This window comes from Sceloporus occidentalis, unplaced genomic scaffold (genome assembly GCF_023333645.1).
Source record: "Sceloporus occidentalis isolate IW3139 unplaced genomic scaffold, rSceOcc1.0.p SCAF_3, whole genome shotgun sequence".
NCBI lineage: Eukaryota > Metazoa > Chordata > Lepidosauria > Squamata > Phrynosomatidae > Sceloporus > Sceloporus occidentalis.
This window is the reverse complement of record NW_028316983.1, coordinates 210,138,327-210,160,355: the sequence shown is the minus strand read 5'-3', so window position 1 is coordinate 210,160,355 and position 22,029 is coordinate 210,138,327. Positions and strand designations below refer to the sequence as shown.

Below are 22,029 nucleotides of genomic sequence, written 5' to 3'. Positions count from 1 at the left end.
TGTGTATAGGTTGTTTTCTGTACTGGAACTATACAAGAGGTACACATGCACACATTAACCCTATCCAGGTATTACCCATCCTGGTTTCTCTGACACAGAAGCAGGGGACAACCTAGCCCAGACCTGCCCTTTCATAAAGAAAGTAATCCATCTTTAAAAAAGGGTTCCTGTTTCATGAAAGACCATGGGAAATCTTCAGATATCACTTTCATCATGTGGAAAGCAACAATAGAAGAGGGCAGGGCTAAGCAGTCCTTTGTTCCAGTGCTGAAGAATTCCTGAACAGGGTACTGTTTTTATTATTATTACATTATAATATTTTATTACAGTATTTATTATTACAGTATTGTTATTATTACAGTATTATTATTATTATTATTATTATTATTACTACATGAGATAACATGGCACCTCTAATTCTAGTTAATAACTTATCTCACAGATGACGCAGATAGAAAACCCAAGCTTCAAGACTACAAAGATTACTTGGTCTACTAACTGCACAACCAAAGAAATCTACATCGAGAGACAGATTTTGCATCTGGCCTGAATCAGAGGTACCTTGGCATGTACAAACAACACATTTATTCACATAAGGTGCCATTCAGTTATCTGCCAGTTCTCTCTTCCTGTCACACACTCTATCCAGTACTATATACAAGAGTGTGACAATTTCCTCCAAAACAATTTTTCAGCTAGTACAGAAAAGAACCCTGAGGAAGGGAGAGAATAAAACCCTCCTGCAATGAGCAGAATTTTATCCATACCTCTTTGGATCTAACTGGATCATATCCCAAGGTGCTGCTGCATACTCATTTGTTTTCAAATGTATATAATCAGTATGTGCAGGGTGTCACTGGGTAGTGCAGGGGATGTGGGCCTCAACAGGGGACACCATAAGGGGGTGATACCACTGCTCCCCAATTATCTGCCTTTTGGCAGAACAGGCTGTAGCATTCAGCTGCATCCCTTTAAAATGCTGAAGAGATGGTGTGAGTGGTGCAAGGCTCAGTCAGAGGAGAAAGGGGAGGCCACAGAGGTGGCTTTTTTAAATATATATATAAAAAAATAAAGTATTATTTTTAAATTTTCATAGAATCCTAGAGTTGGAAGAGACCCAAGGGCCATTCAGTCCAACCCCCTGCCACCATGCAGGAACTCATAATCAAAGCAACCCTGACAGATGGCCATTCAGCCTCCGTTTAAAAACCTCCAAAGGAGAAGACTCCACCACACTCTGAGGCAGTGTGTTTCAGTGTCAAACAGCTCTTACTGTCAGGAAGGTCTTCCTAATGTTGAAGTGGAATCTCTTTCCCTGTAGTTTGAACCCATTGCTCCAAGACCAGGATCAGTAGAAAACAAACTTCTTCAGTATGCCATCCTTTCAAATAGTTAAACAAGGCTATCATGTCACCTCTTAACCTTCTTTTCTTCAGGCTAAACATACTCAACTCCCTAAGTTGCTCATCATAGGGCATGGTTTCCATACCTTTCACCATTTTGGTCGCCCTCTTCTGGACATGCTCCAGAATATTTTTTAAAGAACATCACAGCAAATTTTCACTTTAATCACATGAATCTATGTGCATGTAAATATACTTAGGCTGTGTATATGATATTGTCATTTAAAGGTGTAATTTTAATTTTACTAGTTGGTTGTCACAAAATTGTTTAAGGGAGGAGGTTTATGTCACAACTATTACCATTACAATCAGTGATACATGGGAATTATGGTTTATTAATGATATTAGTAATAATAATAATAATAATTTATTTGTATCCCACCTCTCCCTGTATTGGATCGAGGCGGGTAACAACAAACATAAGAACAATAAAAATAGAACACAACAAACCACAAGTAAAAACATAGCAAAGCATATAAAATCCAATTCCCTATCAACCTCCCACCTTAAAATACCATTAAAAAAGACATTTCCCAACTGGAGAGTGAACATTCCAAGGAGGTCAATTTGGGAAGGCCAGCCGGAAGAGATCCGTTTTTATGGCCCTCTTAAAAGCTTCCAAAGATGTTATAAAGCGGATCTCCTCCGGCAGGTCATTCCAGATTTTTGGAGCGGCAACAGAAAACATCCTCTGGGAAGCTGTTACCAGTCTGGTTTTCTTAGACTGTAAGAGATTCCTCCCAGAGGACCTGAGAGTGCGGTAAGGACTGTATGGGAGGAGGCGTTCCCTCAGGTAAGCTGGACCCAAGCCATGTGGGTTTTTATAGGTAATGGCCAACACCTTATATTGTGCCCGGAAGCTAATAGGCAGCTAGTGTAGGGATTTTAAGATAGGTGTAATAGGATCAAATTTCAAACTCCCTGTAACCAAACAACATTGTTAAGGATTCTGTACGGTGTGGAAAAGGAGGAGGTCAATGGGGGGGGGGGGATACCGATCCTAGTGACACCACTGAGGATATGTTTCATATCCTCAGACTCACCATGCATATCCTTTGAGGCTCTAAACTTCAAAAAACAAAACAAAACCTAGAAAGCTTATTTTATCTTACCTTACGTATAATTCTAACAACAAACAAGCTAGGACACAATCAAAGACATTATAGTGCATGAGGCAGAAAATCTAAATAGCATTCTCTCTTGAGTAATTAACACAGAGCACAATCCACCAGAATGTTCTGTGCAAACTTCATTGAAATAAATAGAAGAACTTCCCAAAGGATTGTGCCCTGGAGGTCAGGTCTATTTATCTTCCATTAATGTTCAACTTTAATAGCACCTCAAATCCACATACAATCAAGGCAATCACTTCTGCTTGCCTAATGGTAGGGATGTCTCTGTTAGCAAAAAGTACAGTACTTACAAGACAACTGACATTTTAGTCAATTATCTCAAACACTAAGCATAAATCAATAGAGTGGAAAGCTTTATTAAAGAAAGAAAAAATCAAGCAACAGAAGAACAAATCTTGTTGAAAAGGAATCAGTCTACTTTTTGCAAAAGTACTGCTGCCCCACTTCTAGAGGTCTTCCAGAGGATCTACATTGGTATGAGAGATGCAGACACTGTTACTTGTACTTTCAAAAAGCTTTCGACAGGGTCCTGATCAAAGATCACTGAGCAAACCAGAGCTTTTAAAATTGTTCATAAATTATATGGAGTAGGAATGAACAGTGTCCATGTCTGCAAATGACACCAAATTATTTAGGCAGCTACAGCAGTGAAGAATTCCAAAATGGTCACTCCAAACTTGAGGGTGACATTAAAATGACAAATGCAGCCCAATTAAGTTAGTGAAAAATGATATACACTAGATTAAAAAAAAACTCCATATATAATAATTTACTCCATATATAATAATTTAATACATATGTTTATGGGAATGATGTTGGTCATTGATCTGGAAAGGAATCTTTGTGTTTTGGTGAGTAGGTCAGTAAAAATTCAACCTATTGCATACCAGCTGTGGAAAAAATCAATTTCATGTTGGTAATTATTAGAAAAAGAATAAAAAATAAAATTGCCAATATCATAATACAAGTCTGTAATCTGACCACATTTGGAATACTGCATATAGTTCTGGACACTGCTACTCAAAAAGGATACTGTAGAGCTAGAAAACCTGCAGAAAGGGAGGAACCAAAGTTACCAGATTGGGCTACTTATTGGTGAGAAAAAGTAACAAAATGTTGGGCTTTTTCTGTGTTTTTATACCCTGTAATAGTAATGTTGGGCTTTAGAGTTTTTAAAAATAGTAATGTGGGATATTGATAGAGGAACATAAAATTATGCAAAATTGTGATAGTGAATAGGCAGACATTGTTCTACTTCTATCATAAAATGGTATTAGAACTCAGTCACACAGTGAAGCTGAACAGTGGAATCGTACGCCATTCGCAGGTTATATACTGTTTTAATGATGCCTGTAAAGTTCCATGCAAATTTTTGGTGCTATATAAAAAAACATTAGTAATGTTCATAATAATAATAATAAGATTCAGGGAAGATAAAGGAAATTCTTATATAACACGTATCTATGGGACAGTGGAAATCACTATCACAAGATAGAGCCAACTAAGGATACATCTACACTGTAAACATAATACAGTTTGACACCACTTTAAGTGCTGTAGCTCTATCCTTTGGAATCCTGGGATTAGTAGTTTTACAAGGTTTTTAGCCGTCTCTGCCAAAGAGTGCTGGTGCCTCACAAAACTACAAAACCCAGGAGTCTGTAGGATGGAGCCATGGAAGCTAAAGTGGTGTCAAACTAAATTATTTCTGCAGTGTAGATGCCTTTAAATTTGATAAATATATTGAAACTAACAATGGCTACTACTCATTGGTATGCTTCTGAAAACCAGCTGCTGGGGAGTATGTACCGGAGAGTCATATTGCACTGCCTGAGGATTTCCCATAGCCAACTGGCCACTGTGGGAACAGAATGCTGGGTCTGATCCAGAACAGAACTGATCTAGTTCGAGTGTTCTTCTATTCTTATGAAAGAGTTCTAGTGGTCTTGTACTAATATTGGTAGCTAGAAATCACCTTGGATAGAAATGTTTCCTATAAAAAAAGAACCACTTTAGCAAATTCCATTTTACAGATAATTAAAGCCATCTACTGGAATTGTGGGAAAAGACAACTTTGGTCCAAAACACATTGCAGAAATAATCTGGTTTGAGACCTCTTTAACTGACCTGGCTCAGTGCTAGGGAATCCTGGGAACTGTAGGTTATTGTGGCACCAGAGCTCGCTGACAGAGAAAGTTAAATGACTCATGAAACTACAGTTTTCAGAATTCCCTACCACTGAGCCAAGGCCGCTAAAGTGGTCTCAAACTGGATTATTTCTGCAGTGTGTTTTGGATCCTATACAGATAACACAAGTATATGTTACGCAGGTACACACTCAGAATCTTGTTATGCAATTTGAATGTGAAAGAAAGATATATGATTGCAGGATATTCTATTGTGTACCTGCAAAATAATCATGCTCTGATCTACCTCTTTAACAGCAAATAAACATTTTAGACCTAACAAATGAGGTACACATTTCATGTTACCCAGGAGCCCTCAGATACAAACAAAATAAATATGGGCACTGAGAATTGATTCACAAATCAGTAGCAAAAAGGAAGTGCAAGTGACTTGTGTTCTTCCTTTCCCTGCATTTATTATGACATATGAACCAGGAAGGATCACCCCTGCTGCATCTGTGAAACATAAAAACAGCTTAAGGTCTTTCAGCTGTACTGGAAAGAAGTCCAGGCTTCACTGGAGTCTTACAGAAGTTGGTTTCAGACACACAAAAAAGAGGCTACAATACAAAAATGTTTAGATACTGTAAATTAAATTTTTGGGGTGGGGTGAGACACATCCATAGGAAAAAAGAGTATTGTGTTTCATCCAACTCTGATGGCTCTTTGTTACATTAGCTCCCACAGATGAAAGCATAAACCTAAATCCCAACTGAATGCTGAAAATTCAGTGAGATGAAATTGCTCAAAATGTCAAAGATGAAATGCATTTCAGCATGATAGTATGGAGCCAAATAGTTGCTAAACTGCAAAAACACAGACTGTGATCTTGGACACCAATATTTTGTACCTGAACATATATAACTTTACATCACCAAATTTAATGAAAACAGCACTTCATTTTACAGTTATTGGGCTATAGCCTACAGCAAATTAAGAGACCCTCCCCCTCCCCCCACACACACATATACACACATACAAAACAAACTTCATTTTCCCAACTAATTCTGTTATGCTAGGGATTTGTGCACAGAGTTAGCTAATCCAAGTATTTCCCTAGAGCTGAATTTAAGCTATGGCCCACTCCCAGCACAAAAGTGTCTCCAAAAGCCCTTTCGCCCCCTTCAGCACTCATACACTCATTGGTCCTGACATTTTCACTTCAGCCATGACAAATGAGCTGATAGCTGTGATCAGATTGCACACAAGTACTGCCTTATCTAAAGACATATCATTAACTCTCATCACTATCTTCCAGTATGATTCTTCTTTTGTTTAATTTATTGTGAAAATGCAAGCCAATTTTAAAGCATCAGAACCTTAGGTAAACACAAATAAAACACAGAATAAGAAAAGAACAGATTCAGAAATGATCAGAACATAACTACCATTAAACTATTTTTCCTCTCTTTGGGGACTGTACTCAACCTCTGCCCTAGTGCAAACATGCCATTTGGATGTTTTGTAAAGGTCCCTTCCCTCAAAGTAGATTGCTAGCACTAGTGTATCCTCTTGTTGAGAAATATGAATGTACTGAAACAGTCAAATATACCTAATAAATTAGGAAAGAACGTTCTGTCTCTTAGAATCATTCAATATATCTGTTTGCAGTGTTCCTTAACTTGCATCTGCCTTTTCATCAAGTAAGACTTTTCATTTCAGTGTCAGTAAAATCAATTCATCTATCTATTTTGATATAATAGCACTAAACTACAGTATTTGGGAAGAAAATCACTGTGTTCAATGTGATCAGGGTGCTCTTTCCACAAAGGTAGAAGAACCTAAGTTCCAGTCACACATTTCTCATTGAATCTAGAAGCTTTGCAAGATATATTATTTGTTGTAACTTTTCCTAGCAATTCATCAGAGAATAAACACAGAGGCAGAATCAACTGTAACACAACAGATCTTGGAAATGGAGGTCATGCTTTGAGGTAAAGTGCTATTCACTTCTGGACCATGCAAGAAGCTCTTTATTCCTGTTCTTATTGGAATCAGTTCCCCTTACCAGAGCAAGAACAAAGCCAAGTGCTCATGTGAGGTTTATGAATAAATCAGAGGTGAGCCACTTTAAGTGCCGCTCATGATTTTCCTGTTGACAGTGAGCACTTAAACAGTCTTCTAGGACCCACAAGACCTGGCAAATCTTAATAGTTCCTAATCACTGTGCTTCATTTCAAGCAAGGGGAGATTGGTCCCATTTTTTCTCAAGTTTTCACCTCTTCAATAACTCTTGTACCACCTTTCTAGAAACAGGACAGTCCCATTTCAAATGTCAAATCCACATAAATAAAGCAAATCCTACATCATTGTTCCTCTGGAAAAACTACGAGTAATAATAATAATAATAATAATAATAATAACAATAATAATATGCATTGCATCCCATATAATTCATACTGAAATTTGATTACTAATATTACTGTAAATCACAATGAGAAATTCTTCAAAGTACTTCTACAATCTGTATTTAAAATCTAAAATTTAAATCAGCCTGGGAATACTATATATTAAGTAACAACATTATAGAGTTGGAGCAAATGCCAACATGTGGGAAGAAGGTAAGTATTATTCTACTATATGTCTAAATTAAATTATCAGTTTAAATTAGGACTTGTCTACACCAGCCAGAATAGTCTGGGCTGCTCATTGAGTATTCTGGTCCTGGAAATGCCCTGGATTTCCATTACCTCTGTACTTCAGAGCAACAACCAGTGGCTGTATAGATGTATCCCCCACTATGCTTCCCAGCACTGCCACTGCTGGTGCAAGTAGCTCCCTCTGGGGTCAGAAACAAGGTGCCCATAGTTGATCAAATGGCTGGGTGCCTTATTATGACTTCAGGGAGAGTGACCTACACCAGCAATGGCATCTGGCAGCACAGCAAGACGTGTATGTAAAACAGCTGCCCAGCATTGCTCTCGAGTGATCTGGATTTTCCTGCAAAATCTGGAGCAAATGTTGAGTTTTAAAAATCCAATTTAGGCAGAAATAGAGTAGATTCAGTGAGGAATGGGCTTTTCCACATTAAGACAGTCCACACTTGAACCAGGAATTTGGCCCTACATTGTGTAGGCAGGTTGCAGTCAGGGTATAGAAACACAGAATCATAGAACTGGAAGAGATCACAAGGGTCATCCAGTCCAACCCCCTGCCATGCAGGAAATCACAATCACAGCATCCCCCACAGATGGCCATCCAGCCTCTGTTTAAAAGACCTCCAAGGAAGGAGACTCCACTACACTCTGAGGAAGAGTATTCCACTGTTGAACAGCCCTTACTGTCAGGAAGTTCCTCCTAACGTTTAGGGGGAATCTCTTTTCCTGGAGCTTGCATCCATTGTTCCAAGTTCTATTAGGGGAACCTGATGTAACTGGCCCATGTACACATGACCTCAGAATAGTCCACTGTATCAGTGAGACTTACCTAATTTTTTATTTATCCAGTTTCCATTAATCAAATGTTTCTACTCATGCTTGGGCTAAAATTTTGATTTAGGCCTATGTCAATACTACAGCTTATAAGAAAATGAAAGAATTCTCTGAGCCCATGACAACAGTGGTGGACTTCTATTGATGAATGGCAGAATCCAAGTGAATCTGCTCAACATTGCAGCATCCCTACCCCACAATTGGTTCTAAAGGACTGGGGAATCATCTGCATATAGGGGGAGGTTCCATTGTGTAGGGGGAGGTTCCATTGTAACCCATGAGCACATTGTCAGATTTAGCCCTTTAAAACTAAAATGCTGCATCTTTCACAGAAGGGTACAGTGCTGAGACAGTAAGGATGCTAAATTTATCTCATAACGCATTATGCAACAGAATGAGGGGGGAAAGTTAGTAAATTTAGTATCTGACTGTCTTATGAACACAGCTGGAACAGTAGGGAGAGATATAAAAGGTCAAAGACAGTGATAACTGCTCTGCACTTTCATCTAGATTTAATAAGAAAAATGCTCTAGAAAAAGTTTGATTTTCTTTGTTGTTCTGGGCTTTGTATCTTGACCTCAAGCTGGATATAACATGGAAGACTGTGCCTTTGAAGTCTTAACCAAGATAAAATTGGGGTCTAGGACTGCCAGCTTTTTATTGGTCTTGCTCTTGTGCCTGTCACAGCAACCAGGCATGTAGACATTAAATGGGTGATGCTTTTCCTAACCATTTTATTTCTATGCTGGGGGTGGGGGGAGGGATCACCTGATTGATTTCTACATGCTTGTGTTTCTTACAGGAAAAGTTGGACAAAGCTAGTAAAAAAGTTGGCAGTCCTAGTAGAGTTACAAGTTAACTATGGAGTATTGTTGAAGCTACCAGAAATATTCTAAATACTCCACTATCACAGATTGCAACAAACTAATGCTGGCAAGTGATTTGTCAGTTTGGATTAGAAGACTTATCTTGTGACTAGAGTTCAGATGTAAATTGGCAAGGCTTTCAGACTATTTCACAAACATGATGTTCTGATTCAGGCTTGAGCTTTTAATATCTTAGACATATTTCTTTATTGTTTTAGGAATAACCTGTTCATAGTTTTACTTATTTTTTTAAAAAAACTTATTTTTGATATATTTATCTGCTTAATTACTATATTATGACTATCATGATATAGATATGCTGATATGTCCTGAGATATGCTGATATAGATATGCTATTATATAGATATACTGATATGACATGTAATACTTGTAACTAACTTTACAACAACACAAGTAAAGTGATGTTATAGGCAGAGAGCTAGGCTTTTGTTTTTAATCACTCATTATGTTTTGATACTTGAATTAAGGATATACATTTTTATCTCAGTTTAGAGGTAAAGTATCATCCTTAATATCTCCATTTAAAAAAATGTTTTAAAACATACCGTACATCAACTCTGACGGTTTCTAGCATCCCCCTGGTCAGTGGGAGAACATGTGTGTGTACTAATTTAATGCATTACACACAGAATCAAATCAAGCTAGAACCTAAATACTGGATCAAGCCTACTCACTTTCATCAGCTACAAATCAAGCAGAACCTAGAACATTCGGGTTACTGATTCAAAATCAGATTTTCCAAGAATGATCTGGGTGATATACTTGCTAATTAAACCAGATCTCCCATCTTTCACTCCTATTTTTGCATGCCTATATTGGAGTGGATTTGTCTATATGTTGATTTTGCACAGGGAAGTATTTGGGTTCCAGGAAGATTATAGTTTTTAACCTGCAATCCATGGTGGTATTGTGGATTGGACCATGAAGGTAAGCAGCCAGGTGGCAGAAGAGGCAGAGAGCAAGAGATTGCACACTACATAGTGCCCTTGCCAAACTTTACTGCAAACTGTATGTAGTATTTAGATCTTAGCATAGTTGTTGAAACATTTTAATCTTTGACCAAAAAGTTGGTATATGCATAACTGTCAATTAAGAAGCAAGTTATCTTACAGAGGTTAGGTCTCTGATAGTCAGACTTGCAGTGCATCTCAGGCAACAGAAAATACAGCAGCTTCCATAACATCATATCTCTGGGCATGAAACTCCCGGAGTTGAATAAAGGAATCTGAAAGCATGGGAGAGTATGTTTTGTGAATATGATAAATGTTGTTTTAACTGTATATATTTTAGTCTATTCCATCTATCTGTATTAACCTTATTCACTGATAAGCTTTCCGTGTGTTCCTGGTTTTTGTACCTCCTTCTTCTGTTCCAACTGTAAAGCATATAAGATTTTCTGTCAAGTATATTTAATCACCAGGCTTCAAGTTTAGGTATAAAATATCTCAATTATGTTAATCATTTTGACACATATGCAAATTTACATCATAATATATATTTAAATGTTCCTACCCATTACAAGGACTGAACGTCATGAGGGTATACCAAACTTTTATTGATGTGAGCAAGAACCATATCAGAAATTCCTGTCACAACTGAATGGAAGCTAAAATTGAACTAAAAACTATAATGGCTTCAATCCTTGATAATATCCTTGCCATAATTTTACATTTTTTTTAACGTAGAAGGTTTTTTAAAAAAAAAACCCATTAAATATTAGTTTCTTTGTTGCTGACTAGTCTCTTCACTCAGGTAAGGTAGTGGCTTCTTAAAGATATCGCGTTTGAGGCTAAACCTATTATTTTTATACTATTAACCTGATCTTCATGGGAATTGATATAGTCCAATCAGCTCAACATGACAATATGACTATAATACATCTCTTCCAAAGTAACTTTCCAACAGGTTTGTAACAGGTTTCAAAATTAAGAGAAGCAAATTAATTTTAATACAGGCAAATAACTATTTCTGAAGCTTACTGAGAAGGATATGACTGTATGAGTATGACTTTAAATGATAAATATATTTTGTTCATAAAACTCAGCTGAACTATTCCTCAAAAGAATTCCTTTTTCTTAATATTTCTTCTATTCTTTTTTTTAAATCTCCCTCTAAACAGGTTCAAGTATTCCAAACTTTTATGAGTGCAAATATATTAAAGCAAAAATTAACAAAAGGGACTTATGAGAACTCAAGACTGTAATACATCCACATTAATCTATATATCCTAAACTTCTTTATATACATAAAAAGAGTAAACATTTTTTCTTTTATACAGACTGCAAGAGCTAGATCTCTGTGGAGTCCTGAACCTGGCTACTTCTTTCTCCCAATCTGTTATACTATTATGATCATAAATCCAGGCAAGCCTACACCCAGGATGATAAATCCTGCTGGATTCAGTTAGGATTTTGTCTCAGTAAACATACATAGAATCTCGTAGTTAGAACTTCACATTCTCAAATGTTCACATAAAAATTCTACCTACATTTAAGCATGTGTGTTAAACAAGAGTCTGTTTATATTTCAGCCAAATCTTTCACAAGTATTTAAAAGAAAGTCTCAATGTGTTCAGTGAGCTTACTCCTACATGTATATAGGACTACAGCTTTGGCCTTAATATATGAGGAGCCCAGATTTCTGATAGTTCAATACAAATACAGAGTGCATTAGCTAGCATTAATTCATGGGCTATCCAGTTTTCAAATGGTTGGAAAACTGCCAGTTAGAACACACATTGCTTGCTTAACAATATGTATTAACTTATTTTTAAATTAGCACACTAACTTCTCCAAAGTTCTTAGTAAGCTTCTTGTCCCTTGAAAGTGCAGTCTATATGTAGATCTGTTGTCATTTTACAAGGTATGTTAAAGATGTACCAACATTAACCATAAACATTTGCAAAGTTATTAAAAAACATCTGACATTAGCCTACAGAGTGAATGCCTCACTAGACCTCACTTGACTACAGTTCCATACCATGTTGTCAAAATTCTACAACTTGCAAAGTTTTATTTCTTTTTAGTATTTATTAGTCCATTAAACTAATCACAGAGAGTCCTGAAATTGTACACATTTAAGTACAAAGTCACTGAAGAAAGCTGTGTGGGTTTGTTTGGTAATAACCTTCTAAATACAAATACAGTAAACTGTAAAAAGTGAAAAAGGAGCTACTAAATATGCAGATATATACATATTTATTTCTTCAAACTGCATCTAATTTGTATAGTTTTTATTATGTTCAAAAGTGAATAGGCAAGTAAGGTGCAATCACACCCTCATGTTTGGGAATAAATTCTACTGAATGCAGTTAAGCTTATGTATGCAGTTGCACTCTTGTGTTACAACCATTTAACATTTTATTCACTAGCACTTACTTCTGAGTAAACATGTATAGGATTGCACTGTAAGTGTATTTTAACAGTCCCAGTTACTGTTGAGAGCACATAATTAGCAGCACAGATCACATTGTCAACAGCTAACCAATTACAGTCATAGCTTTAGGCCTCCTCCTGGTCCCATTTAAGTCAATATATATTTTATCACTTACTTCAATAGGAAAATAGGAGTAGGGACTAGGTCCTCAGTGACATGACTTATGACCTTACTGTAAACATATTAAAAAAATACCCTGACCACTAACACATACTAGGAATAAAACCCATTAACTCTAATTTCTATTTAAACTATATTTATCACTATGATCGAACTCATGCAGTTTTGAATCTCAGACATTACTACAATATCACACAGTTCATACACAGTAAAGATCTATTTTTTCTTCTACAGCAGAAAACAACAACACCATCATCAATTAAAACAGCTAAAATTACTGTATACCTAAGAAAGCAGGCTCAAAGGCTTTAGCTTATTATGTCTCAAGATATATAAATTCTACTAATTTTACAAATATAATATTTCACATTTGCCCCTCCCCACAAGCAAAGCATTGAGAAGACTCAATACCCAATAGTCAATATTTGATTAGCCTGTAATGTTTCTACTACATACAAACCTGTGTCTATCATCTTCTAGCTGCACCATTATCATACATATTCATCAGCATGATGATGGAAATTCAAGGCATCTTATAAAGTTGCTGAAATCTGAGCTTCTGCTTGTTTTCTCAAGTCTTGGACAAACATAACTTTAGGGAGAGCTGAGCAGAGGCATAAAGAAAGAGAAGCTTGCATTTTCGTCTTCCTTTCATCTTAGTCATTCAGTCAACCATTCAGTGCCCTATTCAGCAGAGCTTTTCATTATGCAAAAAAATGCTAATCCTTTCCGATGCTTTCACACTTGTATAAACCCCCATTTCTTCCACTGAAAAGCAATTATATCAGTTTACCTTTCTGTCAAAAACAGGATTAATATTCCAAAACCACAATCTCTTTTGTTTTTCCATCTTTTGCTTTAGGAAACAAGAGATTATTAGAGGACATTTTCCTTCCAGAAAGAATACATTATTTTAAATATGATTCTGTTAAGCCAAAGAAGAAAAGGAGAGAGGGGAGGGGGGGGGCTTCAGTTGCTGCGGAAACTCCTTTCAGTGACAGAACTGACCTTCCCTTTGCAGAGGCCTGAATAGAATGAGCCTCACTCTGGTCTATTAATCAGAAACAAATTATGAAAGAATGTGGCTGGACTGGTTGACACTATCCTGTCTTGGGAGACTCAGTAACAGCCTAGTAACAATGTCCTCTTCATGGGCAATGAACAGGCATGACAAATGGGGGCTGGGAAACTATTTATTTGCATATGCAAATTGTCACACAAAGGAAACATGTACAAACAAGTGTCATTGTAAGGTGGATTAGGCAAACAACGCTTTCTTTTTAGGACATTCTGCAGCCTAGAACATTAGTCAGCACAATTAAACCAGTCTCCATGGAGACTAATGAAATTTCACCATGGTATGAGTTAAATTAGATAGCTAGTTATGTGTTTCCACAATCCAACTTGAAATCCATTATTGTCTCTGAACAATACAGCAATTGTGCCAGACTGATCTTTGCCAGCTCAACAAGCTTCTAAATTGACAATTTGCATATGTTAATATAATTAAGCACTAATTACATGAAACCTGTACATATTCACATGGAATCTCCCTGGGCACTTTGCAATTTGAACCTTGGCCAAGTGCTTAACCCTTTGAATTATTTGGAAACAGGGAAGCTCTGCCTTGTGGGTACAGCCCCAAGGCAGATGCAGGAGAAGCTCTTCATTTATAAATACAAAAGCTTAACCTGACTTCTCATATTTCGATCAACAAAGCTGAACATATCTTCAGAAATGTTACAAGGGCGGATTCTTTAAAGCCCCAGTAGTGTTACTTTTTAAAAAGAAGTATATGAAAACACTCAAGATTAGGCTGAATACAGTGTATAGATTCATTGTCATGGCTATATCTTAAAAGTTTAAAATCATCCTCCTCCTTACCCCCCAAAAGCAAGCCTGGATTTGATGTCAGTGCTGTGACAGCAATAAAAAGGGGATGAGGGGAGGAGAAAAAGAGCAGCCAGGAACTAATGAGCTTTACATAAATATATGCTGAAGCAATTAAGCAGTGTTAATTACTATGACAGCAGTTAATTGAATATAATTAGATATTTTAAGCCACTGACTAATGCACAGTTAAGATTAATTTTATTGAGATTAATTGTAAATAAGAATAGATTAACTATGTTTTGACAGGCAAGCAGAATCCAGAATCAGCACAGACCCCAAAAATCATATATTATTTTAATGTCACACCTCAGAATCATCTGCTCAATAAACGTGACTTTTCATACCCAAACAGACAGGAATCTTGAAGAAAAACAAACAGCTTGAAGAGATTAAAGAGCCTTTTGTCCATATTTCATGTGCATTTCTTTTAGCAGACTAAATTAAGCGGATCTGGTGTATGTTTGTAAGAAGGAACATTTCACACTGAACGGGGGAAAAGTTCTATCACATACAAAATCAATGCAGCTGTGAGGAACTTGGTCCAGATGGTCTAAGCCTATAAAACACTACCAAATGATAGAGAATAGGGCCTTCCCAAAATAAGATAAAGTCGCAACCTTATGTGTGACCTACATTTTCTTTTTTTTGGCCATGAATGGTTTTCTCCCTGATATCTTTCCATTTTTAACTAATAATTAATATTCAAATGACTGCTCTCAGTAAAACACCACCAATATACAAGAACTTTAAAAGATTAAAATTGAAGTAAAAGGTCCTTTGCTTAATTAATACAATGCAACTAACATTACTCAGACTCAGTGCAGAGTTTTGAAAATAGCATTTATGTTAATTAGCTTGAACAGTTCTTTTAGATAATCTTCAAAGAAGATCTAAGGCATACTCACTGCAAAATAATCCAAGCATGCTGTTGGTGTTGTGTCTCTTGCAAAGCATAGGAATGCTAATCAATCACTAATGAAAACCTCAACTGATTTCAAAATATATCGATAAATGATTAACACAATATTTTAAAAGTAGTACTACAGTAAATGTATACATTCCATATGTTTTTATTTCTATATAGAAAGTCTTTATAGTATTGTGCATGCCCCTACATGATTATCAACTTCTCTTCAATGCCCTTCGCCTTTTAGAGCAAAAATCCAAAACTGGTTTGTGAAACAAGGCTACAACAAGCCATTCTGCAGTGAAAGATTTTAAATCATCCAGGCTCTTCTAATAGACTTGAGACTTATTGAGGTAGAAACCATAAAAAATGAAGAAGGGAAATTTAATCCCTGAAATATTGATTTGCACATTAATATCATATAGGCAGAGGGCAATTTGGCTTCATGGAAATGACACATTGTCGACCCTTGGTGAAGTCAGAGCCAATCTAACTGCTGAACATGTCTGAATCTCAAGAGTTATTAAGGGCTTCCCTTCTTGCCTATATGACTTTTCTCCAGCCTACCAATGCAATCTTAAATGTATTATCTTTAAGAAATAATTGTAAAACCTCAGGGGTTTTCCAGTTAATGGAAGGAAGGCTAAACCACATCAGATTCTGAAATGCAACATTAAACCCTTGCAATCAACAAAACCACCTCAATTCTCATCCATCCAGTACAGAATCTAATACTGTTATTAGAGATAATCAAATTTCATTGTGTAAATTTAGGCTCATGGTCGGAATGGAAGCAGTAAATTCTCTAATATTAAACAGTGATTTTTCTCTGCACTTCTTTACATAGTGAACAATACAGTCTTTTTGCTACAAAAAAACAACCTTACATCTGTTATGAAACACAGAAAGGATGCACATCACTTGCATTTTAGAAAAAGAAGTTAGTATTGCTGCTAAACCCACCAGGCAGGTACTCCCACTACTACTATTGTGATTTATACAGATGGTTTACTTGACCTTTCTTTGTTCTTTGAACAGATTTCACTTTTGAAGATTTATGACTATTCCCTTCTATTTAATTGACCCTAGGTGTTCATTTCCATAAGAAGAAAAACAACAGAATGCATGTTTATGTTGCAGAAGCCCTTCAAAGCCCAAGGCAATGCCTATAGGATGCTACAGCCACTGTGTGTAGATCCTACAATATGAATATTCAGCCAGGCTCACTGAATAATCCTAGTGAGCCCCAGCACTCTAGCCAGGTGCAGGAGGTTAAAACAGCTGGCTAGCCATCTTTCATTTCGCTGTGCCTTCCAGCTGCTTGAAAGTGCCTGGTATTCCTCCTCTGGAGCTGCCAGACATCATCTCCTTTATCTATATACAGATATTCTTGGAAGGATTGTTGTTGTGTATGTGTGTGTGTGTATATATATATATATATCTCCTATTGCTACCATTGTATTTTGCTTTTCCCCCACCACAGAGAAGAAGAAAACTCCAGAGAAGCAGCAAGTTGACTAAGAAATGAAATCATATTTAAAATTGCTCCAACCCAACCACCCTGTTTATTTTAAGTATTTTCCATTGCAACCCCCCACCCCACCACCACCACCACCTTCATTCCTTCTTCCCTATCTATACTTTTAAAAGCAAGGTCCCTTCTCGGCTAGCTTGGTTCTGTCAGTTTTGTAGTAAACAGAAAGTAAAACAAGGGTTGATGGCACTGAGAGTGTTACATACCCAGGCTGTGTTTTTGCATTGCTCTCAATGGAAGCGATCGATGCCCATGTCACAGTGGTGTCCCAATCGCAGCCAAGTCTCTGCCTCAATCTAACCAACAACAGGCAGGGGTTTCCAAGGCTGCTGCTGACTACCTCGTCCTTCCTTCCATCCATCCATCCATCCACTTAAGACAGCCACCAAACTCTCAAAAGAGAGGATAAACTACTGTACAGCCTGCTCCCTTCGACCACCGGCTCCTAAGGATCCAGCCATTGGGAAGCCTTCCAAAGAGGGGGAATCACAATTTCAAATATAAATATCAGAGATATTTAATCCACCTTCAACATCATCAACCCTCTCTCTCTCTCTCTCCTTTGTCTGTCTTCCTCTTTCTCTCTCTCTCTCTCTCTCCCCCTCTCCTTTGCCAGCTACCTGATCCTTGATTAAAAATGGAACAGGGTTAATAATAATATGGAGAAAGGGAAGAAGAAGAAGAAGAAGAAGAAGAAGAAGAAGAAGAAGAAGAAGAAGAAGAAGAAGAAGAAGAAGAAGAGGCGGCAATCAGAATGGAGGAGAGGAAATGCAACTGTCAGATAGAGGGATAGTCAGACTTCCTGGGTGACCCTGGCGGGGTCTGGCTCATTGTAAATCCACCATCTTCAGCCTGGCAAGTTGTCTTTGGGTTGAGAGATGCTTTTTTGTGTGTGTGCTTTGTGTGTGTGTGTGTGTGTGTGGTGTTGGTGGGGGGGGGAGGGAGGGAAGGAAGGGGGTGTTATGTTTGCGATGTAAGCCTTGGTACCTAAGGTGGAGGAGGAGGAGGAGGAGGAAGAGGAGAGGAGGAGGAGGAGGAGGAGGAGGAGGGTGGTGTGTGTGACTGAATGGGAGCGAAAAAGCCTCCTCGGGACGGATCTGGGAGGCTGAACCCGGCTGGCAGCGCCTCTCCTCTCGGCTGGGCCCAGGGCCGAGAGCCCCCCTCTTTCTCCGGCTGGCAGGTAACAAAAGGCATACAGGAGCCTGTGTTTGGGGGGCAGGAGAGGGCCAGGGCTGGGGAGGGCAAAGGGGCAGCAGTCTGGAGGAAGAGGAGGAGGAAGAGATGGTGGCATCGGTGGGGCCAAGCTCCCCATCCCTGGGTTTACTGGTGGTTTTTGCAAGGTTGCAAAGGCAGGGAGCGAGGGAAGGAAGGAGAGGCGCGCCTGCCATTGATGCTGCTGCTGCTGCTGCTGCTGCCCCCGAGGAAGAGAGGGAGCCAACTTCTCTCCCAGCCAAGCTTATATTATAGCCCTAGAGACCACTTCCACACAGAAAAGCCAGCTAGGAAGGATGGGCAGCAAGAGTCCGGTTTTAACACGACAACAACAACAGCAACAAGCAAAACAGTACTCCCAGGGTTGAGCAGATCTCCTCCTCCTCCTCCTCCTCCTCCTCCTCAGCGCCCAGGAGGACCAGGCACCGCGAAAGAGGGGGAAACACTCATGCAAGGAAGGGGGAAGAAAAAGGAAAGGAAAGGTAGGACCTGACCCAAGGAAAAGCTACGAAACGCTCCTCTAAAAATTCATGTCAAGCTCAAAATGGAGGGCCTTCGGGGATTCCTCCTGGGCGGACAAGGTGGGCATGTAGGACAGGTCCTGGGGAAGAAGGAGGAGGAGGACCTGGGGGTAGACCCTGAACACGCCGGAGCCCAAAACCAGAGAAGGAAGGAAGGAAGGAAGGAAAGAAAGAAAGAAAGAAAGAAAGAAAGAAAGAAAGAAGTAGGGAACAGGGAAGAAAATAAGGAGGGAAGGAAGGAAAGGATTAAAGAGGCAGGGAAGGAAGGAGTGAAGAAGGCAGGCAGGAAGGAGGCAGGGAAGGAAATGAGGAGGGAAGGAAAGGTAGAGGCAGGGGAGGAAGGAAGGAAGGAAGGAAGGAAGGGGCAAAGAAGCAAGCAAGGAAGGAAAGAAAGAGCGAGAGCGAGCCTTCAGCCTTTTCACAAGGGGCATGAGGGGTGGCGAGGGAGGGAAGCGGCGGTGGCCCTAGCTGTGGCCGGCCGCGAGGCTCCTTCTCTGGGCCTCGGGGGCGCCTGGCACCCGGGGAAAGCGAGCCCGCCGCTCCGCTCCGGGGCTCCGCGCTGCCTCGCCTTGGCACCGATGCCAGCCACGGCACTCCAGCTCCAGAAACACGGCGCACACGGCGAGACACACCAGTACACCACACACAACACACACCCCGAGAGGGAGAGGGAGAGGGAGAGAGAGAGAGAGTCCCCCCGGCCCTGGCACCCCTCTCCGCCTGGTCCCAAGCCAAAGCCGGCGCTCCGAGCCCCCCAAAGGCCCCCCAAAGTTTCCCCAGAGGCACCACGCTCCGGACTCCGAGGTTAAAAAGGCCACCGGGATGAAAGGCAAAGGGGGGGAGTGGAAATAGGAAAAGAGAATGGAGAGGCAAAGGACTTTTGACAGCCCCGGTTTCAAATAAAAGACCCTTTTCCAGCTTGTTTTTTTAAAAGGAAGGAAGGAAGAAGGAAGGGGGGAAAGAGAGAAGAATTCTGTTTAAAATCCAAAAGTTACAACGGGGGGGGGGGGGGAGAAAGAGAGGAAGATAGAGAGAGATAGACAACAAGACCCCCACCCTTTAGGAATTTAAAAGAGAGAAAGCACCCCTCCTTTCCTAAAGCGGTACCTAAAAATGGGAAAGAAGTAGAAATGGGGGGAAAAGAAGAAGAAGGGAATGAGAAAAGGAGAGATAGAGAGAGGATCTGGGGATAGGAGTGTGTGTATGTGTGAGAGAGAGGGAGTGAGTGAGTGTGAGAGAGTGAGCGAGAGAGAGAAAGAGAGAGGCAGGCAGAGAAGAGGGAGAGAGCGAGCGAGAGCGAAATATCAAAGATTGTGCAAGATCAGCCTGGAAAGATAATCGATACTCGACCTAAATTTAACACAAACTACTCAATAAAAGTTAAAGGAGGAAAGGAAGGAAGAAAGGAGAGAGAAAAAAACTTACTTTCCATTTTTCCCCTCGCAGTTCTCTGACTGGATCTTCGCCTCTCTCTCAATCTCTCTCTCAATCTCCCTCTGGTTTTTTGTTTTTGTTTTGTTTGGCTTTTTAATTGACTTTAACAGCTGATCATCACATCCAAGTAAAAAACGACAAGAAGCTTCGCGGTTTGTTTAAAAATAATAATAATAAAAAATCCCCAAAAAATCCAATGATGATAATAATAATAATAATAATAATAATCCTCCAACTTTATATCGGGTGGGAATCAAAACGACTGAGAGCCAAGAGTTAAAGAGGGGGGGCATGAAGCGGTCCCCCCCTTTTTGTTTTCAGGGGGAGGAAGTGGGGGGGAAGGGGGTTTTGGAAAGGGGGGGAAGGTTTTGGTTCTGTCCGGGAGTTTTGTCAAAGCATGTGGCGACCGCGGTCTCGCTGTTTGGTTGTGAAGGGGCTGGGAAAAGGAGGAAAGGGAAATGAAAATCCGATATGTCTTTATTCTGCTAATTATTATCGTTTTAGCCCTGTTTAAAAAAATGGCTGATTAAGTTGAGTGCGCATGTCTTTGTGTGTCTATTCCCGATATGCACTCTGGGAATGAGAGAGAGAGAGAGAGAGGAAGGGGGGGGGTATGAGAGAGAGAAAGAGAGAGAGAGAGAGAGAGAGAGAGAGAAGAGGTGTAATTAGTGAGGTGATCAACATTCTCCAGACTGCAAATGACGCGCAGCCAGGGCTCGCTGCTTACTGCTGCTGCTGCTGCAAAGGCAAAGGCATAGGCTTCTTCTTCTGCTGGGGGCTCGCTGGGGCTGCAAGAGCCACGCCAAATGGCCCCCAAAGCAGGCTCATGGACACAAACACAAGTCTGCAAACTTCATTAGTAACACACACACACACACACACACACACGCAAATAGATGGCTGGAGAAAATTAGACACACAGAGAGAGAAAGAGATAGAATGGGGGAGAGTGAGAAGAGAAGCAGAGGGGAAGGAAAGAAGATTTGCTGTTTCTTAACTGCTCAGGAATGTGAAAAGATATGGGTGCAAATTAATTATTCCTCCCACCAGGGAAGTTCTTTCTTTCCCTCTCTCTTTCACTCACCCCCCTTCTCTTCTCTCTGTCCCCCCCTCTCTCTCTTTTTTTTAAAGGAAGAAAATATGCCTGGGATAATGAATGTGGAATGTGCCTTTCTCTGTATAAGGGAAAGGGAGTGAGACCAAAACATTTCTTACAGCCATCCAGGGAGAATTATTTACATGTTGTTGAGGATTTATTTACACTATTGCACACAGAGTAGTGACTATATATATATATATATATATATATATATATATATATAGGATATCTCTAGCTGGTGTATGCACACAGAGGTGTGGGTTATTGCATATATACACACAGAGGGCTGTTTAATCTCCCCGGTGTAACTGGTCAAACAGCTCCATGAAAAGTAAGTTTGGAGTAGCAAAGGGTATTTTAGCAGGTAACAGTGACACTAAACAGATTTGGCAAAGCAAAAACAAAAACCTATTCCCAGCACAACAACCTGCTTTTTTTCTTTTCTTTTTCCCTCATGAGAGGAGAAAAATAAAAAGAAGGGAGATGTATTACTATTATTTTCTTTAGGTTTACCAGAGCTACCACTTTGATATGAAAAGGCAGCGCTGGAAATATAATATGTGTAGAGACCATTTTATAAATAGGAATCTCCTCGAAATCTTCTTTTGCAAAGGCTGGGAAGCAATCACTTCTCATTTGAAAATCTAATTATCTTAACCTAATACTCCAGATGTGATGTGAATATGAGTGACACTTTCATTAAAATATAATTAACTAAAACTAGGAATTGAGATACTTTTAAATACCCCCCTAGTGAAGGTTTAAAACCATGTCTATTCAAGGCGCATCCAAACATACCACAGGGACACCCACCCAATATCACAAAAAGGGGAA

At 39.3% G+C, this 22,029-nt stretch overlaps 1 protein-coding gene and 1 long non-coding RNA gene across 6 annotated transcripts in view; one reads left to right on the top strand and one right to left on the bottom strand.

Annotated features, from left to right (window-relative positions):
* The window catches only part of ZFHX4 (zinc finger homeobox 4), a 231,534-nt gene that overhangs the window by 198,954 nt on the left and 10,551 nt on the right, over positions 1-22,029 (bottom strand). Inside the window, exon 1 of one of the 5 annotated variants that reach the window (XM_089517490.1) lies at positions 20,088-20,447. The exons of 3 other annotated variants lie outside the window; for them this stretch is intronic. The gene's annotated coding sequence lies outside the window, so the exon portion shown is untranslated. Of the gene's footprint in view, positions 1-17,135; positions 17,842-20,087; positions 20,448-22,029 lie in introns of those variants that run through there. One more of the 5 variants, XM_089517491.1, reaches the window with a different exon arrangement.
* Positions 17,974-22,029, top strand: part of LOC149317431 (uncharacterized) — a 64,816-nt gene continuing 60,760 nt past the window's right edge. Inside the window, exon 1 of the long non-coding RNA XR_016280633.1 lies at positions 17,974-18,109. This is a non-coding gene — a long non-coding RNA (uncharacterized LOC149317431). The remainder of the gene's footprint in view (positions 18,110-22,029) is intronic.